Genomic DNA, 22,639 nt, shown 5'->3' with positions numbered 1-22,639 from the left:
ATAAATTCATTTTGAACCACAATGTTTTAATGACTAGCAGATGATTCTATAACAAGAAGACCCTAAGCATTATTGTGACCAATTCTATCATGATACCATGAGTGTTTATCAATAATAATGTCTGTAAATTGTAAACCATGGAGCAAATACTGTGATTTTTAAAATAGATTATGAGATATAGTTCCATGTTATGAGAGTCTAACTGCAAGGTTAGTATTTCTGTGCATACTTGATTTATACTCTTGGAAACAAAGCACATTTATATGGCAAGATTGAGTAGCATGAACATATCCCAACTTTTCCATAGCTATGACAACAGTGCAATGTGATTTTACATTGCCGAATGCCTTTATCCTATCAACAATTGCATACTGTTGTTTTGTTTTAAATAATGTGTATTTCCCACGTTTCTCTTCTGAGTTGCAAAATAATTTGATAGAAAAACAATGGTGTGGATGTTTTTATGATTGGAGAAAGTGCAGGACAGTAAAAATAACTGAAAATTTAGGGTATTGTCCAAATGAAAAAAGTAACTGTAAAGCATTCACTAGAGAAGCACGCAAATGATAGAAACTTAAGTAGGGAGGGCAATGAGAAAAGAACATGTGAATGGAGTTTCAAAGGGTGCCCTGTTTGTATGGAGGAAGAGAGAGAAACACTGTAACTGCCTCAGCTTGGTTATCCTTAGTCATCAAAATAAATAACATAGTGGACATAGAGGTAGTTTGAAAAATAGAAAGCAGTAACTTTCTGTAGGTTAATACTATGATAATTACAAAATTCTGCTTTCAAATAAGAAAGAAAAATATACCAATCTTTCACCCATATTAGAGTCAGTTCTAGGCTTTAAACTTCTCAAATTCTGTTCTTTGTTCTTAATTCTCCTCTTTATTCATTCTTATTTCACAATATACAAGGATTTGCCTTCCAGGTTTCCTTCCTAGTACAAAGATGCTGATTGGGAGAGTTAAATGAGGTACTATGTAGGAACACAGCACACTGTATATAAAGAAACTGCACTGACACATAGGTGTGTGACCTACATGCAGTTATTTAATTCAGGTTGACTAAAATCTTGTTATAAATTATATAATGGAATGATAAGGTAAGTATAATGAAGTCATATGAGCAGGAGACAGTCATTTGGGATAACCTGGATTACCGTGATATAATTGCATTACTTTGGGCAAGTTACTGAATTTGGAAAGTATTTATAACCTCATGTGTAATATTAACATGTTATTCTAAAAAGGTTGAATAACCAGCAACCTATAAATTATATCATGCCCATGGATAGCTTCATTCTTTATGCTTTGTTTAGCTCTCACAATGTTTAATTTTAATATCCAATTTTTAAAATACAAGTGATTTCACGCAGATTCAAATTTTTCTCTATCAAAAAATTGAATGAGCTGGCCACCCTGAGCTAGCATTTCTGTATAGCACCATTAACCAGCTGTTGCCCCGTCAGAAGAGGCATGAATTCTGTCTGCCATGTTCCTTACTTTACCATTTAGTAGGGCTTGTTGTCTCATACTTACCTGCTTTTTACAACTGGGCCCTCTGCCTCTTAAGTTTGCTTCTCATGGTCTTAATGATGTCTGAAGTTTCTACAAATATCTATGCCCAATAACTATCCACTCAAGTGCTATTTAAAATGTTTAGTTACTGAAGACCATGAAAAATATTAAATTTATTATTTTTAATGCTTTATCTTTTGCTATTCAGGAAAGAAGAATAAATTACTCTAATAAAGTTGATAATATATGCCATGAGAAAAGTTTAACTGAAGAATTTAAACTACACTGAGTCTCAAGTTTACTAACATATTAAGAGCGTGATGATTTTTAAGTTATTTTGCAGTTTGCATCATGTGCAATGGTGACAAAATTTTTTAGTACCACCTGACCAAGTATCCATTATTGGTAAAATGGACTTTCTACCTGGATCTTACATGCCAACAAGGGTCTTGCTCAAGCAAGAAATCCAACCATAATTCTATCAGCTGAAACTTTAGCAGCAGCACCTAGTCACCACAAAGACATAAGATGATGCCAAAGAGATCAGAGTGTTTAAGAATATATGCCAAATTTGGTTGGCTAATATGCTATTTGCCAGGAGAAACATTAAGGTAATGAGTTTTCAGCCTTGTAAACGTCAGTCTAGAAAAATCCCATTATGAATTTTACCTCTTAAGAATTCTGTTATATGGCATATAAACCAATAAGAAAAGGATGAAATGCTAGATTTTGGTGATAGAAGGAAAAGACAGATGATTAAATTATTAAATTTAGTGCACAAACAAAAAGCATCTATTTTAGCCCTAAAGTAACAGGTCATAGAATTTTGGTATCTTGGTTTGGATGCAATAGTGTATATTACAATGATGACTTTTGACTTTATGCTCTTTTTACATATATATATATATATATAATTTTATTTAGAATAGAGGCAAACAACCTCTGAGGAATTACATTTATATTTGTTCATATCAATAAATGAAATTAGAACACTAAAAAGAGTAATACACACACATGAGACTTTTTGCTCAGCATATACCCATGAGGATGTTTTTGGTTTTTGTTTTAAAATAGTGTTTTTATTCAGTCTTTATTCAATCAGGTAAAGGATAGCAGAATCAACTATCCTGCTGAGTCAGGGACAAAGTGAAAATCAAGGTCATTTTTCAACCTGTGTTTACTAGAATGTCAATTACTCTTCTGCTGTGACACAAAGCAGTCAGAGCTTCAGTGCACAGCCTGGGATCACGGGCACCCACTCAGCAGTTGCCTCCGGGCTGCTGTCTGGAAAGCAGTTCTCTTTATCCTGCTTGCAGTCAATATGACCCTTGAGCAACTTTTAATTAGAAAATGAAATAGTTAAATTTAAATCACCCTCAACTATTTTTATTATGCCAAAGAGTCCTTTCTTTAAAAGTCTGGAAATATAAAAGGCGCGCTTTTATTCTCTTCAAAAGTTAGGATTTATGAATAAATAAATAACGTCCTGGTTATTTGTAGAGACTAACAATCTATTGCTTTAAGGTCAGTTAATAATAGTAATTGTGAGCATCTCTTGAATACTTATTATGTGTCAGGCTCTGTATTAAGAGCTTGATGTGTATATATAATATTGATTTAAATATAATAATCTTATATATATAAAACTTAATCTTTAAAACAATGCTTAGATATAGTCACAATTAAAAATCTCCTTTTTTGCACATGAGAGTAGCAAAGAATACAGAAGTTACCATAACTTGCTCAAGTGCTGTAGATGCTAAGTGGGAGGATTAAGCTGCCCACATTGTCCTAGGCTGGAAGCAAGACTTCCCCACTACACCGCATTGCATCCTCATTTCCCCAATAACAACAAAAAGTACAGAAACACTAATTAATGAGCTCAGGTGAGCAGTGTACAGAACAGCCCAAAGCTACCTTTGGGAATAACATGTTACATTTAGGATCCCACAACAATTTGCATTTTTTTCTTTTTTTCCAGAGGAAAGGTTATTTGTAAATTCTTCCTCTCAGCATGCTTTTGCGTTTCAGGACACTGTGTGCAGTGTACCACAGAGATAAAAAGTCAACTCTAAATTTTCAATTATTGCGTTTAAATATATCTGTCCATCTGTCCTGAATTCCACTAGAATCCCTGCCTAGTAGTGAATTATAGACGAGCTTTTTCTTAGAGGGGGAAAAGCTTCACCTCAAGCTTTTATTAGTATAGTGTTTCCTGTTTTTTTGGGTTTTTTTTCCCCAGGGTCTTAACAGTAGAGTACGTCAGGGAAAGGACTGTTTTATCCCACTCTTTATTTCCATTCAAACTTCTAACACATAATAACACCAGCATTCAGTGATTCTGAAATAAAGTCACTATTAAAAAGGATTATAGTGGGTTATATCACAGATTCTAAAGTTAGACTCCTTAGGTTTAAGACCTTGCCTTATTCCATCCACAAGGTGCCTCACCTACAGCAAACTGCTTAATGTCTCTGGGCCTCAGTATCCTCATCTGTAAAATAGTAATAATAGTTTCTGCCCCTAAGAGTTCTTAGGAGCTAATCTTTGTACAGTGTTCTGGCACTTAGAAAGCTCGCTGTTACTGTTCATTGTTATTATCAGCATCAGTGTCATCGCCACCACCACCATCACCGTCATCCAGTTCTTTTCCCTCACTTATGCTCAAGTTACTGTTCTTCCAAAATCAGAAATTAGCCTCAAAAAATTATTGCATTTAGCCTATTTAACATAAAAGAGTGATTTGATATCAAAATTCAGGTTTTTTTCAAAAAATATAATGCCCATTTACAAAATCTTAAACATTAGCCAAATTTATAGGATGTCCTTGCCTTTGAATTCAGGAATTAAATCTGTCCTCCAAACTGATTAGAGGGTTTTTAAAATGGCAGAGTGAGTATCATTCACTGTAACTCATTTTGTGCTTAACACAAATATGGATTTCCTGGAAGAAAACATATCTCTTAGAACCATCATTATTTGAGAGGTTTGAACTGCATTAATGAGAGCTGACATATTAATTAATTCAACCCTCAGTTCTTTTAACTCCCAGCATACAAAGCTTAAGACACAAGTTTGTCTCTAAGTTGTCAATCTTGTTAAAGAACCTTTTGTTTAACAGTCAAATCTCTGGCATCATCTTTGGTATATTTTACATTTGGATCATATCAAACTAGTGAACTGCTGATAGGATTGTGGGCTTGCTCAGGTGCCAATCCAGGATAGGCTATTTGCCTGTTACCCTTTCATGCAAATGTGATGTGTTAAGTGCTTTCTGATGTTTTAGAGTCGATCAATTTCATTTCTTACAAGAAAACTTAGAGGAATAAAGTTAGACTAATATTGAGTTTAGCATTTGCAAATCCAGATTTGACCCTATTTGGCATTTGACTTATTTAAAAAAAATAACATAAAAGGAGTCTAGTGGATAGATAGATTTATTACATATATTGTTACCTCTCTCAGGGAATGGTAACACCATTCATTCCTGTTACCAAATCAGAAAACAAGATATCTACTTTTTTCTCACTGACTATAACTAATTCATCAAGTTCTAACAATTTTACATTGTAATTATCTTCATAATTTTACCTTATCTTCATTGGCCTGTAGTAGGAATACCATCCTGTTTCGCAGCATCATCACCTCACACCTGGACCCTTGTGAAAGCCTCCTTAAAGTCTCCCCACGGTCACTGTAGCCCCTCCCAATCAGTTCTCTACCGGGCAGCCAGTTATCATTACAGAGCACATCTGTTTATAGCACTCCCACCTCTGTTCAGTTCTGTCCAGACCCATATCCCATACTGCTCCTGTCCCTGCTTCAAACCCTTTACCCTGTTCCTTAAAACTTGCTCCATTCCTACATTTTCCTTGCCTTCTCTGCTCTGACTAGATTGCCCTATCAAGACCTTAGAGTTTTTATGTTACTTCCTTTCAAAGGGCTCTTGTGCAAGTTGGTTTCTTACCCAGGAGCACATTCTTTCCTTCCTCCTTGTCTAGTATACTACTGGCTACTCATTAGACCTAAGCTGCATCATCACTTCCTTAAGGATGCCCTCCCTGGCCAGTCTCAGAGCTCAATCCCATTGTTAAGTATTCTTACTGCATTGTGAGTTTCTCCACTAGAGTATTTAATATGGTTATACTTATTCACTGAATTAAGTGACTATTTCAATAGCATCGTTTTCCACTAGGCTTCTAGTTCATTGAAGGCAAGAGCCAGGGTATTATTTATGCTCTTTGTTCATCTCTTTTCTCATTGTTCCTCACACAGTAACTGATACAAAATACAAATTCAATGACTGTGTTTTAATTGAATGAATAAATTTAAAAATGATTTTTTACCTACTGCGTAGCTGTATTGTAACGTAAACAGTAGCTATCTTTATATTTCCTCCACTTAGGAGGGGGTATACATTTTGTTCATCTTTGAACTTACCACTCAGAGTAGTGCCTCTCACATGATAGACATTGAAACTATATTATAGGTGAATAAGCAAATAGATGTTGCATGAACTTCATAGCGTTTTAAAAACAACAGTAAAATAGCACTTTATAATTGTTTATGCCAGTTATTGAAGGATTACACTAGTTCTTTTGCTGTGAGGGTTATGTCTAAGAGAAGCTCTGAATATACTCTGCAAAGATCTGCCCTCCAGGAACTATTATCCTGATTTCAAGGAAGGTTGCCATGTGAAACAATGGCTCAAATCCAAGTTGGTGATAGCTCTAATTGGACCACATAATCAGCCAATTACATAACCATGAAGGCATGCCATGCTTCTAAATCTGTAATTGCAATGTATCCACTGAAGTTGGATCCAGAGGAAATTGAAACTGCAGTGCTATTTGTTGAGAGGCAAAAGTTATGAGAAAAAGTACTTGGAACATTCTTTAAAGAATATGCTTAATTTATGAGTGTTCCAAAGTTTAACTCTCAGTCAGACTGTAATATAATCATAAGAAAGAAAGGTTCAGGTAGAAGCATGATCAGAGATGAATTAGATCTTCATCCTGAAGGCAATGGGGAATCATGGAAGGAGAAAACAGGAGTGAGTCATGCCCACAGTTACCTTTTGGAAAGGCAGTCTGGCTGCCAGAGTGGAGAATGTATCAGAAGCAGCTTGGAAGAATTAATATTTTTTTTAAATGTCCAGACTACCCAAAGTGATCTACAGATTTAATGCAATCCTTATCAAAATTCAAATAGCATCTTTCACAAAAATATTTTTTAAAAATCTTAAAATTTGTAGGGAACCAAAAAAGACCCTGAATAGCCAAAGCAATCTTGAGAAAAAACATCACTGGAGACATCACATTTCCTCATTTCAAACTATATCACAAAGCTGTATTAATCAGTAACACATGGCATTAGCATGAAAACAGACACATAGCTCAATGGAACAGAATAGGGCACTCAAAACTAGACACATGCATATATGGTCAATAAATTTTCAATGAGGGAGCCAAGGATATACAATGGAAAAGGATAGTCCCTTCAATAAATGCTTTTAGGAAAACTGGAAAGCCACATGCAAAAGAATGACACTGTATCCCTATGCTATACAATACACAAAAATCAGGTCAAAATGGAGTAAAGATTTGAACATAAGTGCTAAAACTGTTAAACTCCTACAAGAAAACATAGTGGGTAAGCTCCTTAACATTCATCTCAGCAATGTTTAATTTGTCTTTGACATCAAAAGTAAGGCACCAAAAGCAAAATATACAAAAGCAACAAAGCAAAATAAAAGCAAAACCAAACAAGTGGGACTATATCAAATTAAAAACTTTCTGCGCAGCAAAGGAAACCAACAACAAAATGAGAAGGCACCGTGTGGAATGGGAGAAAATATTTGCAAACTCTATGTCAGATAAGGAGTTAATTTTCAAAATATGCAAGGAACTCATACAGCTCAATAGCAGAACAACAACAACAGTCATTAACCCAATTTTAAAAAAATGGGCAAAGTTCCTAAAGAGACATTTTCCAAGGAAGACACAAATGGCCGACAGCTACGTAAAGAGTGTTCGACATCACTAATCATCAGAAAAATGAAAATCAAAACCACAATATCACACCTGTTAGGATGTCTTTTATCTAAATCAAGAGATAACAGTGTTGGTGAGGATGTGGAAAAAAGGGAAGCCTTGTATACTATACTGTTGGTGGAAATATAAACCAGTATAATCACTGTGGAAAACAGTATGGAGGTTCCTCAAGAAGTTAAAATTGAACTACCATTTGATCCCGCAGTCCCACTTCTGAGTACATATCCAAAGGAAACAAAGCCAATGTCCAGAAGAGATATTTGTACTCCCATGTTCATTGCCACATTATTGACATAACCAAGGTATAGATACAACCCAAGTATCCATCAACAAATAAATGGATAAAGAAAATGTTATATATGTGTATGTAATTGAATATTATTTAGTCTTTAAAAAGAGGAAATTCTGTTATTTACAACAACATGGATGAACCAGGAGGGCATTATGCTAACTGAAATAAGCCAGACAGAGAAAGACAAATACTACATCACTTACAAATGGAATCTGAAAAATAAATGTCAGACTTGTAAAAACAGAGTAGGAAAGTGGTTGCCAAGAGCTGGGGATGGAGTTAATAGGGAGAGGTCGGTAAAAGGGTAGAAACTTTCAGCTATAAGATGAATAAGGTATAAAGTCTAATACATAACATGGTGACTATAGCTGATAACACTGGATCCTACAATTTTCTAAGAGAGTAGAACGTAAATGTTCTTATCAAAAAAAAGTAAGTAGATAAGGTAATGGATGTGTCAAGTAGCTGGATGGGGGAATCTTTTCACAGTGTATACCTATGTTAAATTATCATGTTGTACACTTTACATATTTTACAATTTTATTCATCAATTATACTTCAATAAAGCAGGAGGAAAAAAAGAAACTCAGTTTGAAGAAGGTAGATGAGCCTATTTTATTAACCCAAGGAGATAAATGATGGGAACCAGAATTAAAGATTTGGAGTTGGGTGAGTGAGGTCAAATAATCTTTAAGTGATGGAATCGATAGAACACGGTCTGTGACTGGATATGTAGCTTCTGCCTTGGTAGCTGGGTGGCCTGTGGCACCCTTCACTTGGACATAAACTGGGGAGGAAAAAGTCTTGAATAGTAGATGTGGTTTGGGATGTGTTCTGCTTGAGAAGCCTGTGTAAAGATAGCCTTGTGTGCTCCCCCAGCAGCTGATACTTAAACATCTTATAGCACTGCCCACCTTTATTGTAATTGTTACTCGTTAGTCTTCGTCACTAGACTGAATTCTCTGAAGAACTTCACTCTTTGTTTTCCAGATGTGTAGCTATATTCCTACTATAGCTACTATATTCCTCACACACGGTAGGCGTTCAGTAAATATTTTTTGAAGCGCTGAATGAATGCCATTCTTTGAATGAATGATGTACCATGCAGAAATGAAATTATGAAGCTTAAGAGAGAGGTCACGGCTGAAAATAGTTTGTTGTTCTTGTCTATTTTTCCAAGTCATCAGTAGATAAAAGATTCATTAGAGGCAATTACTGCCATTCAGGGAATTTTTCAAAAATAGTAAAGGAAATATTTGAGTTGGAGAAATAAAGAGAAAAAAAAATAATTGGAGAAACTTGGATGAGAATGTTAATTGGAACAGACAGCCAAAAAGGAAGGTCATAAATAAGTGCATAGCCACTTCAAACTCTGTACCTCAGTTTATAATAGACTTTTTGAAGTGGGGCAAGGGCTTTTTCTTCTGACTCTTTCTTTTCTCACCGAAACCACACTTATAAAGGCAATGTTCATCATTTCCAAATTTGATTTCATTAAAATAAAGTTTAAAAAAGGTAAATATGCTGAAGCAGTCTGAGTGGAAAATTAACAATTCTTTATATTCTACCCCCAAATTTCATCACAGTTCTTGTCCTTACCCAGTTTGACATATTGGGTTTTTTTGATGGTGGTTCTCATTTCTACCTTATATTTCAAAGCATAAATCATCGACACACACACACACACACACACAATCATGTGTGTTTTGAAGTATTATTTAATAAATTACATAATTACTAAGACAGATGCCACTAACTTTAACAAGTTGGTTACAGACAACTGAAGCTTAGTAAGCATAAAACCCAATTAGTAGAAGCAGCAATGTGCATGTATGTTAGAAATTGGCTTACTTTGCTTACTAGGAGTAAGATCCAGTTGTACTAAGATAATGGAAAACTTGGATAGTTTAAGGCACTTAAGTGGATATTGTTTTAAAGAGTTTCTACTATATTTTTTAAGTGTTACATGATTGACCTGAGACAGTGGAAGTGAAATTAAAATGCACATTTTTGGCAGAGGGGAAAGGAAGCCAGTAGCTATAATGAGATGATAAAAAGGAAAAAACATTTTAGGAGCCATTCAGTGGGATCTTCTTAATGCAGATCAGAACATATAAAGAATAGATTTGTTTTTAGCTTTTTATTTTGTGTGCTTATGGCCCCAAATTCCAAACCTCAAAATAATGTTTAAAAAATTAAAATTCTTCTCCCTTTTCCCTTCATATCCCATTTCCCAGAGCTCACTAAGTTTTTATTCTTTTGGAAATGGCTACTTGCAGAAGCCTATTTGTAATTATATCTATGTCTCCATGTCTCTTTTTCAATCAAAATTTTATCAGGCAGCCTCTATGAAGACAGGTAAATTGTTGATGTTACATAGATCTACTTTCTTATAGCTATATAGAATTCCACTGTTAAGATATAGTATAATTCCTTTAACGAGTTTCCCATTGGTAGAGAATATTTCTGTTTTCCATGGACAGTTCTGGTTTATGTGTGATGCCCTTGCATCATTGTTAACAGTTCTTCCATTCATTCTCAAAATTGTCCCAGTTCAGATGATGAATTGTACGGTCACCTACTTTATTTCCACTTTTTGTTATCCACATTACCGAAATAAAAATATTTATTTATAAACCTTTCATACTTTTAGGAATATTTCTGAGTGTAAATAATTATAATGGGAACTGCTAGTTCAGAGAGTCTTTAATTAATTTTGAGGAATATTACCAAATGACCCTTCAAGAAGTTTGTACCAATATATACTCTTTCTAAGACCAAAGGAGTATATCCCAGAAGAATCTGAATGAAATATAAGTTGTCATCATTTCCTTTATGACCTCGCACTTTCCTATTTCTCTGATCCCATCAAATACTGTCCTCCTTATTATCCATTTTACTCTAACCACACTATCATCGATAGGCCAAAAATACCCCAGCTTCAGGACATTTGCACTTGCTGTCCTAGCTTCCTGGGACATTCTGCCCCATATTCTTACATAACTTTCTCTCTCATTTCATTTAGTCTTCTGTTTCATAGAGGTATGCCCTGACCACCTTCTGAGAAAATATCCTTCTATTAATCACTTCCTGTCCTTTGACTCAGATTTATTTCCTTTTATCAGTATCTGACATATTGTTATGTATTTGTTTCCCTTACCCTTTCTAAAGTGTTAATTTCTAGAGTTGGGGACATCTTCTGTCTTGGTTCCTGTCGTTTTCTCATTGCCTAGAAATATGCTTGTCATATGAAGGAAACTTAGTAAATATGTGTTACCAAGTGAATGAATCAAAAAGTATAAGAGAATGCTTGTTTCCCACACCAAGTGTCATCATTTTCATCTTTTGCCAATTTGATAACAATGGTATCTTGTAATTTTAACTTTCTTGTCTTTAATTATGAGTAGATTGTGCAACTTAGTATATTATTAGCAATTTTAATTCATCTTAATCTGTGACTATTCTATACATGCCTTTTGTTAGCCAGTTCACTTGAGTTAGTGATCAAAATTTAAACGAGATCAGGATGCATGGTCGTGTGTTTTCTCCGCTGTGTTCATTGTCTGGGTGCAGGAATGCAGTAGACAGAGTTGGATTCAACCTGGTAAGCCAGCGCAGTGCAAGGACAGCAGGCTTCACCCAATGGATTAGCCCTGACGGTGAACGTAGACTAGGTGAAAACGAAAGTGAGCGATTTGGAGGAGAGGAGGTTGAACACAGAACAGTTGTAACCTACATTGATTTTAGGTCTTAGTAGAGTGAAATAATCATTCTCCTAATTTTTTTCTGAGGTTTTGCTGAGAAATCAAATAAAACCATCAAGATACTTCTATTAAAACTGCCAATATAAAGATTCAGCTTTACCAATGGGTGGTATGATTTCACAGAGGTTCAAACCATCTAAATATTAATCTGAAACTACTCAGTAAAATAAATATTTGTGGCTCCTAAGATCTAGTGGCTAGCTGTATAGTGGGGTAAAATGCTCAACATAGCTTGTGGTGGCAGGTAGCTGGGGGCAGTCTGAGAGAGTGGATAGGTAAATTCGTAGATGAAATATGGTGGCTGCACATCAGGCTGTGTATTATGTACCAGTTAGCTGCAGTGGTTTACAAGTATTGTGCTGTTTTATGACTCGTCCTTCAGCTCAACATTCATTCTACAATTTTCCCCATGATGCCATAGCTGGGATGCTACAAACTACTTTTTCATCCATCAGCTTCATCACCCAACCTGCTCTTCTTGCAAGATGCACTGTTATAGAAAATGGAAGCTCCATTTTCTCCATTGCCTAGACTAAAAATTTAATTCTTCTTTTCCTTCCATCCTCTACAGCAGAGTATTAGAATATTCTATTCACTTATCTTCAAAATATATCCAGAAATGTCATCACTTCTCACCACCCTTAATGTGACTACCTCATCCCAGCCACCAAATCCCATACCTTCTGACTGTTCCTATACTTGCCTCATTACAATCTATTTTCCACGCCAAATTCAGTATGATTCATTTAAAATGTAAGTATCACTATGACATTTATATGCTCAAACTTTCCAATAGCTTCCTGTTTTACCTTCACTCTAAGTAACAGCCAAAGCCCTCACTGTGGTCTACAAGGTCTGTATGATTTACCTTCTCTCCACCTCTTCAGTCTCATCTCCTCTTGTCACTCCACTCCATTCATTCTGGTCCCTTGTACTTTCTGTTTCCTGTGCCTTGAATCAACTCTTCCAGATGACGCAAGGTACTCAGGTACTCTCTCTTCTTTCCTTCAAGCCTTTGCTCAGATGTCACTTAACCAAAGAAATCTTCCTTTGAGTACTTTATCTGAAGTACCTTTCCCCACCTTCACCCTCTCTCCTGCTTCCCTCTTTTGTTCCACTAACCATAGCCTAACATTATTGTATGTACATTTATGTCTTTATAGGTGTATTTTATTTTTCTCTTACAACGTACACATTTTACAAAGGCAGGAATGTGTTTTATTTATTGTTTGATGCCTTGTGCTGTAACAGTGCCTGCCATGGCTCCCAGCTCATATTTGGTGAAATAATAAATAAATGGACCTCTCAAAATGTGTTGAACAGCATAGATAGGCTTAATTTGAGATGGGAAATAGATTAGGAAATAGAAGTTCAGCCTAGAATAGACTGGCCTTGTAGTTAATTTAATAAAAGTGCTTTTTTGACCTATTTCCAAGCCATCTAACAGAAAAATCAAACTTATTCAATAGTGAGCCCAAGAGTATACATACAGAAACAATGGTTGTGATTATAGGAACAGTCATGAAATCATCACAGGACCGCACTAATAGGCTACTGATAATCTCCCCAAATGGTGATGGTCAAACTTTTGATTAGCCATAGACTTTAAAAGTAAAACAAATATAAAGCTGGAGAAATTAAGAATAGGGAACCCACTTCCCTCTGGCTTCGTGCTTCCGTGTGGAAATGAACTCTCCTTTTTCCTTTGGCCTCTTTATTTGTACCTCTCCGGGGGAGAAGGTCTGAACGATCTGATGGATGTAGCTTACACTATTTTCTGCTGCTTTCTCTCGGGGAACTCAGAAAGCCTGAGCTTTGAACTGTTTCTAGACCTTTTGGTAAGCCTAGCAGTAAAAGCTCTACCCTTACAAGGAAAGAACTGTTTTTTGCGGGTAGATATGTCTATTTCAGGGATATACTATTAGCAAATCCATATGGATAACAGTCTTTAAGCCATGTGTTCAGATTAGCCATAATCAGTCATAAAGGTGCTACTTGGATCTCCGTTTGCCTGTTTGAACATATGTCATTCTCAGTTGATGCAGAAATAAGGCAAGAAGGAGAGCTGTGCGACACATTAGCTCCCTCATTCCAGCTACTTCATATTTTTGCCCAGTTAACAATGGATTAGCTGTCTGTATCTTGCAGATTTGTTAAGAAAATTTGAGTTAATGTATGTAGGAGTACTCAAAACTGGTGTGAGCAATTCAAAACATGTTTTCTTCAAAGGAGGTTGGGGGTTTCCCCTTTGCAATCTGAGTGTACCACACCAGCCTGGGCATACTGTAGCAGAGGCACCATGTCCAGTCCTAATCTTTGAGAGCCTTCCTGAATCTCACAAGTTTTAATGATGCCTATAAACCTCTGTGATGCCCAGTTTCTATCATGTCATTTTTTAAAAACTAATGAATATAGATTAGTTCACCAAAAGTGAACATATAACTTTGCATACTGAGGTTATTTAATCAATAGTGAATAAATAATAATAAATAAACACCTTAAAGACATAAATGTACAACATGTTAGGCTATGGTTAGTGGAAAAAGAGGGAAGCAGAAGAGAGAGTGAAGGTGAGAAAGTTACTTAAGAAAGTTACTTAAGTACTCAAGGAAGATTTCTTTTTTTTTTCATTGAAGTAGTCAGTAACAATGTGCCAATTTCTGGTGTATAGCATAATGTCCCAGTCATGCATATATATACATATAATCATTTTCATATTCTTTTTCATTAAAGATTATTACAAGATATTGAGTATAGTTTCCTATACAAAAGAAACTTTTTAAAAATCTATTTATATACATAGTGGCTAACATTTGCAAATCTCAAACTCCCAAATTTATCCCTTCCCAACTCCTTTCCCCAGTAACCATAAGATTGTTTACTATGTCTGTGAGTCTGTTTCTGTTTTGTAGATGAGTTCTTTAGTGTCCTCTTTTTTCTTTTTTTTTAGATTCCCCATATGAGTGATATCATATGGTATTTTTTTTCTCTTTCTGGCTTACTTCACTTAGAATGACACCCTCTAGGTCCATCCATGTTGCTGCAAATGGCATTATTCAATTATTTTTATGGTTGAGTAGTATTCCATTTTATAAATAAACCACAACTTCTTTATCCAATCATCTGTTGATTTCTTTGATGAAGTGACATCTGAGCAGAGACTTAAGGAAGGAAGAGAGAGTACCTTGTGTTGTCTGGGAAGAGTTCTTTCAAGGCTAAGGACTTCATCAGAATAAATGTCACACTGCAGTCACAAAAGTAAGGAGCCACTCTGCTATGTCTGTAGGTTAAGAAACTGTTATCCTTTGAAACATTTGAAAAAAAGAAACATGCAAACTAATATTTTAAGGGAGAAATTTTATATAATTATTTGTTTATGTTTCAAGAATTAAGTTGTTTCTACTATAAAAGGGGGTAAGAACAATAGTGATGGGTATGGGATTAATTATAAACACAAAAATGAGGACATATACTAGCAACATGACCCAGGAATTTCACCCAAGAGAAATGAAAATATATGTCCCCAGAAAGATGTGTATATGAATGTTCATATCAGCTTTATCCTTAAAAATACAACCCTGGAAAGAATGCAGATGTCCCTCAATCAGTGAATGGATAAACAAATTGCGATAAATTTATACCCAGCAATAAAAAGGTACAAAATACTGATACATTCAACAACTTAGATGAATCTGAAAAATATTTTTCTAAGTGAAGTCAAACATAAAATATTACATTCTTTATAATTCCACATGTATGACTTTTTAGAAAAGGCAACAGAAAGATCAGAGGTTAGGTGATGGAATCAGGAGAGGTAGTAAACTGCAAAGAGGCATAAGGAAATTTTGTAGGGTGCTGGAAATGTTTATGGCTTCATTATGGTGGTGGTTACATGATTGTATACAATTGCTAAAATTCACCTGACATGGGAAATGTGTTGTATGTAAATTTTGCCTCAATAAATGTGGACAAATACATAGAATTAGAAGTTACAAAGAAGAAAGTAGGAGAAATGTATAAAGAATGAGAGTAGATATTTTTGCAATGTGTGTGTAATAGGAATATTGAAGCCACAGATTACAGTGGGGAGTAAACGAAAACTTTATTTTTCTTCAGCTACTGCCTTCAAATATGCTCTCTCAATTATCCCCCACTCTTTTTAATTACTTCTTGAGTATATACCATTGTTTTCAGGCTCATTTCATTTATGGGAATACTTTCATTTTTACAATTTAGATGAACTTTAAATATTAAAGACCCAGGATTTTCAAATTTAAGTTTGAATCTCACATTCAATTCAAATCATTCCCTCCCCCTCTGCTCAAGTTTGACATGTGGCTAAGAGACCCATAAAAGGGAAGGAGTTAAAACCAGTATTTAACTCTATTTTCCTTCCTCACTGTACCTCTCCTTCATCCTCTGCTTTTCCCTTCTTTCTTTGATACATTGAGGTTAAGGAAAAGAAGCAGGATGAAAAGGGCAAAGTGATGGATCTGGCCCCTTATATGTGGAGCAGTCTTAAATCATGACCTGAGGTTTTCTCATGGTTCACACATCCCTGATGCGTGCAGCACACTTCCTGCCTGAAACATTGGTACACCCTCAGCTTCTATTCCCGGGGGTTTATCCATTATTTGTACTACTGGTGTCCCCTTACCTATAGGCTACCCTCCAACGCAAAATTCTTTCATGATGGCTCACAGCCTGGCTAACCTCCATGATCCCCAAACCCATGGGAAATGCACTCATCTTTGCCACACCAATGACGGGTGTACATGTTTGTCTTATTACTGCTCTCTTAAATCTCTCTGCTTTTTTCAGTCTTCCAACCAACATTCTCCCTTCACAGTTATGGTGGAAAGCAGGCACATGCCCCCAAACACCAGGGTTAAAAACGAGGACCAAACATATCATTTTTTTATTAATAAATTCTCTAACTTCACTTTCTTCAGCTCAAAAGGCAGATTCAGTGCAGCCTGACTGAGCTGCTTGGTAAGCATTGAGCCAAGATGTGAGTTGTTTATACAGTTACTCCACCTCTGCAGGTACCTCTTCAAGTGAATGTGGTGGCATTGGGAAGGGGATCAAGCACTTACCTTTCTCCTTTACTAGGAAGGGAAGAGAAAAAGCATTTTCTCTCTAAGCCTATAATTAGCTTTTCTAGAGGCTCAAGACCACTGATAAGTCGATGATCTCAGAAACATCTTATCTACCTTTGAGAAGCCCTGTAAGGCTTATTAAACTCTGAAGCCTGGAAGCTCCTTAGCTTCTCTGAAGGATTGTTTGTTGTCAATTCAGTATCCTCCCATCTCCTGCTACATTCACCCTTGGGTTTTCAGGGAGAAATCTGGAAACCATATTTCCCAGAATCCATTGCCAGCACAGTATGGGTTTGACTCCAAGAATCAGAGATATTCATTCACAGGAGGTTAGGGAAAGCTGAAGAGAGAGAGAAAGCCTTTGTTCTGTGGTGAGAGCTTGTAGGTAGGTTCATGGGTCTTGGCAGGTGGCAGATGAGAGGTTTTCTAGCACCTTTGGGCATCTTCCTCCTCCTTTTGGTGCCATAGGCAGATGGCGTCGTTGATGGCCCTTTCCCTGCAATCCTTGCCCTTCCAAATTTGGTGAAAACTAATAGTGCCCTTGTTAAATATTATTCTCCCAGACATTCTGACAGTTGTGAAATCTGTGAAAACTCTTAAATTTCTTTCTACTCAAGTTCCTAGAGTGGCTTTTTCTTTCCTGCATTGTACTGACTGATGCAGCAACTCTCCTTAATAATGCAGAGGCACTTATCTCCTATTTTTCTCTATTAGGAATTCAACCTGAAATTCTCAGACAGTGGCATCTAGTTACATAGCCTGAGAGAAAATCAAGACTTTATAATCCTGATTGTCAGTTATAGGCAAGAAAGTTGTGGATAAAATGTGTCAGTGGAGTCAGGTCAGTGTCCTGTTGTGGACTCTGACCAGAATATATCACAATAATAGAACTCTTTGTTTAGGGACATGAAGATTGAATAGAAACTCTTGGGCACACATTGATATTTCCCACCTTAACTCAGTTGAGTTATGTATGTGAATAGTACTATTTACTCAAACTTTTCTCCCTCTACAGTCACAACTAGACAGCTTAGGTAACAGGAATTTAGCTTATGGATAAATCATAAAATGAAGGGAGCATTTTTTCCAGAGGGCCTCGTGAGAAACAAGAGCATCATGCAGAATACCTGCACAGTCACCTAGTTAGGAATCGTGAAGAATTGGATTGTCGTTCAGGGCACACGTCACTCTCGTAGCCCAGCAGCAGACTGATGGTCCAGCATTCATTCACGTGAGGTGTTGCCTCCTCAGAAGCAGGCTTCTCTTGTTCCACCCAGCAGGCTCAGGTTCTTTCTGGATCTCCTCTTCCTTATCTATCTCATTTCTCTCTATACTTTCCTTTACATCACGTCTTTTGCTTACTGCCTTCTTTTTTGCTGCCATGCTGACAGTTTGCACAGAGCTCTCCCTTCAACTGGAAAAGAGAGAAGATATGATTGGTTCAGTTGGTAACTTCTCAGTGTAAAGAATTTGGGAGCAGATCATGCCCAGTCACCATAGTGGCTGATGACTGGCTTAGAGTTAGTTGCTTTCAGTCAGTCATAAAGCCTCACCTGCTCATCTGTCCAGGGAAGTAGTTCCATGATGCAACAACCACAGCAGCTTAGGGTGTGGAGCCATCTGGAGATTATTCAGAAGGGTGCCTTGGGTATGGCCAGCTGAAAGAGGAAAGACAATAAATTCTCTTAAGATAGAAAGCAACCACATCTCCAAAGTATCTCCTATGACAGATTACTTAACTAGTAATCATAGAAACCTACAAGCCATAGTTCCTTGATACTCAGGAAACATCAATTGCATGATGTCTCATATATTTAATAAGAACCTTTTGGAAAAAAAGAAAATAGCGAGCAAGTTTATTTGACATAATACATTAGCTGATTTCAGAGGTATTAACATGTTAAAAAGTAAAGGTCTTAGGATTGAATAAATATGATTATTCTATGCTGGATTTGGATTTACATCCATGTAAATAACAGGAAGGGGAGACCCCATGGAAAAACGGCTCCCTGTTCTTTCCACCACAGATCCACAGACCACGTCATTAGTTCCACTGCATCTGATGAGCAAAATATGGTCATGGATATTATAAAGTATGTCAATTAACATTTTTACAACAAATGCAAAACAATACTGTAATAGCAGACTGTCTGCTTCTATGAAGTAATTCTGAAAATAGTAAAAAGGTGCAGGGTCTCAGGAGATAAATTCTTGCTGATTGTAGAGGAGATGGAAGAACATCCATCATTTTATCCCTAAGGATAAACTATGCTTATTCCTAGTTGTTTTTCCACACAAATAGAAAGACTCTAAACAGAAGAGGACGTGGTTCTCTGAGATTATTAAATATAAGAAAAATACAATATTGAAGTAATTTAAGAGTTATAAACCACTAATTTAAATCATTCTAACAAAAGCTTGTTTTAATTTTTGCATGTTCACTATTATAAAATAAACAAATAATAGCAATCTAATAAAAGACTCTAAAATGTTTTCATGGAACGTAAGGAGCCTTGGGAAGTTTTCTTTTCTTGCCACTTTAAAAAATTGTCATTGGCAGGTCAGGTTCCTCTCTGCTGGCAGGTGTGGAGCCCAGTGTAAGCTTTCCGTCTGTAGTAAATGACCGTGCATGTTTCACTCTTCTGCTTCTCAACTTGTGTCCTTCTCTTTCTTGGCAATCAAAATAGCAAAATCCTAGAGAAAGGTTTGTTCGTGCCTCAGACATCTGCATGTTACGAAATGTTTATTTTTTCAAGTGAACAATGCTACATTTATTAGCAATTGCTGATAGCTATTATGTAAAGCAATTCATGCACTGACTAGTTTTATATTACCTCCTTCAAAACTCTTATTTATATTTTGGATATAGGAATTAAAATTGCTTTTTAACAAAGGTAGCAACAGAAATACAACATTTATGGATTGCTTCTTACGTGACAAACACTATGATAAGAAATTTACAAGTATTATTCCTTTTTATAGAAGAGGTAGCTAAGACTTAGAGATTTATGTAAATTGCATGTGATCATATAGATAAGTGAGAGATCTAGGTTCTGAATATAAGAAAGACTGACTCTAAGTTGGTATTCTCTGTCATACACACTTTTCTAACAAAGTACCAGATTTGGTTGTTTTGGAACATTGCTTGCATATATTGGTAAAAGTTACCATTATCTGTAAGTAATTCTATTTTAGAAAATACCCCAACCAAATATGTTCAATTTTTATAATAGTTCTACTTTAAAGTACTATTGATTATTTTTAGGTTGACTAAATATAAATTATTTATTCAGACTCTTTTCTGTTTTTAGTAAGTAGAGCACAAAATATTGAGCATTCATTTTCCAATTTCAAAACACATGTTGAAAATAATATATATATAAAGAATATTAGCTGTACATCATTCCTTTCACAACATGCATTTCTCTTTTGCACAGAGTACATTTGCAAGAAATGTTTGTTAAACAAATCCCAAATTTTTTTCTGCTTGTCTCAAATTTCTAAATAAAGTTGTAAATGATTAGTCTCATTATTGTAACAATAATGTTAACAAAGGAATGATGCAACTCAGAAAATTGAACAATTATATTCTTTGATACCTTAAAAAGCATATACATTATTTGATTTAGTTAAAATATTTATTAATACACCTCTCTTCAGTTGTCTCCCTACCCCTACACCTCCCTGACATAAAATATATTTTTTATTGTTTTTATGTTTATATTTTCTCATATATTATCTTTCACTCCAGTGGTGGTCTCAATGAGCCCAAACCGTTTGAAATCATACTTGTAAATGATAATAGCAACATAGTGCCCATATTATGCTTTTTACTATGGTATGTTCTAAGATTAAAGAAACTAAGAAATTAAAAGTTTTTTATATGCAGACTTTTTTCTTTTCTATACATTCATTCCATTTTATTTTCGATAGTTTAAGTCCACAGAATAGTTGATAAAAACCAAAATAAAACATACTCTTTGAACAGATTCATCACTTGTTAAAACCTTGTCACCTTTGCTCCTATCTTTCCATTTTTCTTTCCCTTATTTTTCCTCTCCTTCCTTCCTTCCTTCCTTTCTCTCTCCCTCTTTCCTTCTCTCTCTCCTTCTCCTCCCATCCCCACTCTCCTTCCTCCTTTTCTTTCTTCCCTCTCTCTCTCTCTGCCGAAAGAGATTGAGGCATTATAACCCTTCACAGCTAAATACTTCACCATGCTTCTTCCAAATGCAGGGACCTTCTCCTACAAAATTGCATCAGTAATACCTAGGAAAATCAGCACTGATTCTATCGCATTGGCCAACATATGGATCATACTCAAATGCCCTCAGTTATTCCCAAGATTACCTTTATAAGGTATGGTTGTGATTTCAACTCAGGGACCAAACAGGGTTCACATAGTACATTTGGCTACTATGTGTCTTAAGTCACCTCCCTCATTTCTTCATTGCATTTCTTTATTGGAATGGTCTAGTCAGATTGCCCTGTAGATAGATCATCCTATAGCCCTGGGTCTTCTGACTGCTTCCTCAGGATAAAACTCAGTGACAGCAACTTCATACCACAGAGATTATGATGTGCCCTCAGGAGGCATAGCAAGTAAAGTCTTCTCACTGTTGGCAATTCCAGCTTTAACCACTTGATTAAGATAGTGACGGCCAGACCACTCCATTTTAAAAGTGTGTCTTCTGATTCAGTTTACCCAGTGGCTTTCACACTCATTGCTGACTGAGTCTGCATCCAGTTTTTCGCTAGGATGGTATTCAATTTTCGTTAACCCCCTTGTTTTTTATCATCCGGCATTCTTCCTTAAAGGAGACCTTTCTTTTTTCTGTTTTTCTTCCTTGCCAAGATGATGTTCCACACTCACTTTGAACTTTCCTTGTTCTACATATGAAATCCCCCATTTTTCTACATGAAATCTGACTTCTTTTTAGAAGGAAATGTTTTTTGTTGTTGTTGTTGCTTTGTGGGTTTTTGTTTTTGTTTTTGTTTTTTGGTAGCAGGCGTTAAATGTACTCTTTGCTTTTGAAATGTTACTATTTCTGTGTAGTTTCAATTACAGGGCAATGAAATGGATGTGTGGCATTTGTTTCTTAAGGTCTTTCCCTTTCCTTTAAAAAAAATACATCAAATATTCTGTGAGAACAGCGTAACACTATTTACACAATGCTTTTTAGAAGTTTCTTTACAATGATGGTACACTTAAGGAAGTATCTTCCCTAATATGTGTGAATTGACTAATAGCATCAAAAAACGATAAATCCATGAATGATAACTGAATCCAAATACTAACATTATTCATTTGAACTGGAAATACTTAGGATTTCTTGCCAGTAACAAATGATTTCACATACAGTATTAAATGGTGCCCTTCCACTAAGCATTTGTCTGTAAAAGCAAATTCATGCTCACTGCATAAGTAATTAATTCAGATTACTTATGATTATTGTGAGCAATTATTTTTAACAATTTCTTTCTAAATCCCATATGGTAATGATTAAAACTTGAAAGCTTTAAAATAAAAAAATGCAAAAAGAAATACTTTAAATAAGTTGAAGAAGCCTGCTTTGGGCTCTGGTTGTCTCTTTATACTCCAACAAGCCCCCGTGCAAAGTCTCCCAATGGACTCATTTCCTTCTCAAATGAGTGAAAAATTCTTTTTTATTCCCTTCAGCTCCTTTTGAAAAGAAAGGCTTTATTTAAAATAATTGATTTATTTTTGAGACTACAAAATGCTGACGTTTAGATCCTCATTCAACACAAATGGTGTGTTGTCCCTAACTTACATTTCACTTGGTTGTAAGCTGATACGTTTTGAATCATTCCAGTTGTCATTTCACCTTTATTGTGCTGGCTCATATTCTAATATAAAATCTTTCAAGATGGGAGGCCTGAAGCTACAACGAAC

The sequence above is a fragment of the Camelus ferus genome, chromosome 4, assembly GCF_009834535.1.
Source record: "Camelus ferus isolate YT-003-E chromosome 4, BCGSAC_Cfer_1.0, whole genome shotgun sequence".
NCBI classification, from domain to species: domain Eukaryota; kingdom Metazoa; phylum Chordata; class Mammalia; order Artiodactyla; family Camelidae; genus Camelus; species Camelus ferus.
This window is presented reverse-complemented; position numbering follows the sequence as displayed.